Source organism: Myotis davidii, unplaced genomic scaffold (genome assembly GCF_000327345.1).
Source record: "Myotis davidii unplaced genomic scaffold, ASM32734v1 scaffold3656, whole genome shotgun sequence".
NCBI classification, from domain to species: Eukaryota; Metazoa; Chordata; class Mammalia; order Chiroptera; family Vespertilionidae; genus Myotis; species Myotis davidii.
In genome coordinates, this window is record NW_006287603.1 from 16,437 (window position 1) to 19,525 (window position 3,089).

The 3,089-nt window shown below is 47.1% G+C and overlaps 1 pseudogene; it reads right to left on the reverse strand.

Annotated features, from left to right (window-relative positions):
• Positions 1-1,213: 1,213 nt before the first annotated feature.
• On the reverse strand, positions 1,214-1,806 carry LOC102770078 (annotated as a pseudogene).
• Positions 1,807-3,089: the final 1,283 nt, after the last annotated feature.

The following is a 3,089-nucleotide window of genomic DNA, read 5'->3' on the forward strand; positions in this document are numbered from 1 at the left end:
GAATCATCCCCCCTCTACCCAGCTCTTGCCCCCCACTTCTCTCTGGCCATCACCATACTGTTGTCTGTGTCCATGGGTTGTGCATATGTTTTCTCTGGCTAATCCCCATGCTCTGATAGGGAATGGGGATCAAGCCAGCAACTGAGGTACATGCCCTTGACTGGAATCGAACCTGGGACCCTTCAGTCCATGGGCTAATGCTCTCTCCACTGAGCAAAACAGGCTGCAGCTTAATTCATTTACTTTTAATGCATATGTTTCTTTATATTTAAAGTGGGTTTTGTTTTTGATTCACCCTCATAATCTGTCTTTTAGCTGGTGCATTTATGCCACTGACTTTCAGAGTGCTTACTGATAGAGTTACTGCCATATCAGGCGGCTTCTGGGGTTTCTGGGGCAGGCCGGCTTCTTTTTAAATTTTTTTAATTTTAATTTTTTTATTTATTTAACTACACACAACAAATACTTGGATAGAATCTAAAATAACAAAATGGTTGAACAACCTTTTTTTTTTTTAAGATTTACATTTGTATAGCAACAATCTGTGGAACTCCTCACCTCAAAACTAAGGTATCTGAAAACAGGGATTCATCAGTGTCGCTTTCAATAAGTGTGTGGTTAAGAGTTGCAGTTCCCATTTTCAACTGAAATGTGTCTCTCTGCTGCTTCCCTTGGGCCCAGAGCTGAAGGCCTTGGGAAAGTGGCCGAGGGAAAAAGGGTGGCTGCTCTCCTATCCTTCTCATGTGTGGAGGACAGTGATTGGAACAGGGTTGTCATGGAAGCCAGGAAGTCCAGAAGTCAATTGTACACCTCTAGTTGCCAAGGGTCAAAGTCATAGCACATCTTTCCACAACTCCCTATCTGTAGATGTAAAGTTCCGTCATGATGGCCCAAATGCTGTCCCCTCCCCACATGCTCCTTGCCTTCACTAATCATGTCAGTTATTATGGGTAGGCTGTAGCTACGGTCCATACATCCTCCCTAAAGGCCGGTCATTTTGTCACATTTACGTATCATTTTTTGCATTATGTCACTTAGATGCTGTGTCTTGTGCCCAGTTAGGATCTACCACTAGCTAAAATATGCCTCACCCCCCTCCCTCAAATCCCCAAAGTGCCTAAGAGTGAAGACCCCCTGGAGACAGTGACTTTGGTGGAGCACCTCTCAGAGATGCCTAGATCATGCCATTGATCTTAGTCCACTTGTAGATGTCTTACTTGCACACTATGTCGGAGTTGATGAGCAGGTATCTGTCACCCATGCAGAAATGCTTCTGGCAGGTGGCACATCTGAAAGACTCCAGGTGATACACCTTGTCTTTCACCCACATCGTCATCTCATAGGCACGGTTCTGCTTGTCACAGGAGGTGCAGAGACTATCTTGGCCCAAAAGCCTGAGATAGTCCCTCTGGCAGAGCTTGTGGCCCAGCTTGTAGTAGAGGCGCCGCCCCACCTCGCCCAGCTGGCACCTGCAGCGGTCACAGCTGAGACAGTCCTCGTGCCAGTACTGGTCAATGGCCTTCAGAAAGTAGTGGTCCCCGATGTTCTGTGGCAGCTTCCTCAGAACCTCATCCACGGGCTCCTCAGACGGGTCCAGGCTCTTCCTCTCAATGGCCGAGGGCATTGGAGAGGGAGGTGGCATGCCAGGCGGTGGAGCACGCCCTTTGTGGCTCAGTGCTGGCCTGCGGCCAGGACTCGGACCCCCTCGGGTGCTTGGGTGCCACAGCTCTTGTGCCTCTTCTGGCCAGGGTGCTCTGGCAGCAAGCTCGCCCCTCCACGCTCAAGGACAGTCACCACGCTCCCTGCCTCTCCAAGAGTTCCTTCAAGTCCAGGATGGAAAATAGCTTCTTTTCAGAACTGTTGTTCCACAGATGATGTAATTCGGTGGCTTCTCCAATCAGATTGAGGCTGTCACTCCTCTGCCTCCTCAGCTAATTGTCCTTCTTCACACCTGTTGGTAGTTCCTGGTGCCTATGCCACCTCCTTTCCCTGCCTGGACACTCACAGGTCCTGGTGGACAGCAAGGCCTAGGGTTGATGGGGTGTATCCTTCCCACTTCTGCTCAAGGCCAGTTGTTGTTTGTTGAGTGTGTGGCAAAGCCATGGTTGGGGGAGCTGGGCCCCCTTCGACCCTGTTGTCTCTCTGATGGGTGGAGTCTTCACTCCTGCACTGAGCTCTCAGACCGCATACGCTCTGTGTGGAATCTCCAGATTTCCAGGGGAGGTCCTCTGTGCTGTGCCAGATGGCAAGGCTGGATGGCCCCAATCCTGCTCAGACCCTCAGGTTCTGGCTCAGAACATCACAGGCCAGCTTCTGGGGCTTCTGGGGCTTGGCCTGCCTTGCAGCCCAGGACCCGCTGATTGGGCAGGTCCTGGGCAGCAAGATGGGGCTGGCTTCTAGGGCTTCTGGGGCGGGGCTGCCTTGCCGCCCAGGACCCACTGATCGGGTCCGGCAACAAGGTGGGGCCAGGCCTGCTCTGGATGGTGGCACACTGGGCTGCTGGGCGGGACACACAGATGTGCGGGTCGTGTGATTTCGTGTGCTGAGTCACTAGTGTTACCATAAGAAGTGCATTTTAAGTACTTGGGATCATGTTATATATACAATGTTATATATATTTCACATACAATATTACTTTTTTTATCTTCACTTAACACTATGATGTAAGAATTTTCCTGTGTTCTTAAAAATCTTATTCAATGAGACTGTAGTCTCTGTTCCTAGTTATTAAAACTTGTAACATGAAGTTAAGTTTTGAAATTAATGAAAAATTTTAAAAACAATTTAATCATAGAGAAAACAATTAAAATGATCTAATTTCAGATTGTTCATTGATAATCATCTTTACTGTATTGAGGTATGAACTAACATATTTTGCTCTCATGTGTATTGGCATTTTTAAAAAAATAAAAAGGATTATATTAAATACAAGATTATGTTATAACATTTATTAAATATTGAGGTGAAATTCACATAACATAACATTAATTATTTTAAAGTGTACAATTCAGTGGCATTTAGTGTATTCAAAATGTTGTGCAATCACCTCCTCTCTCTAATTTCAAAGCTTTCTCATGACCCCAGAAGAA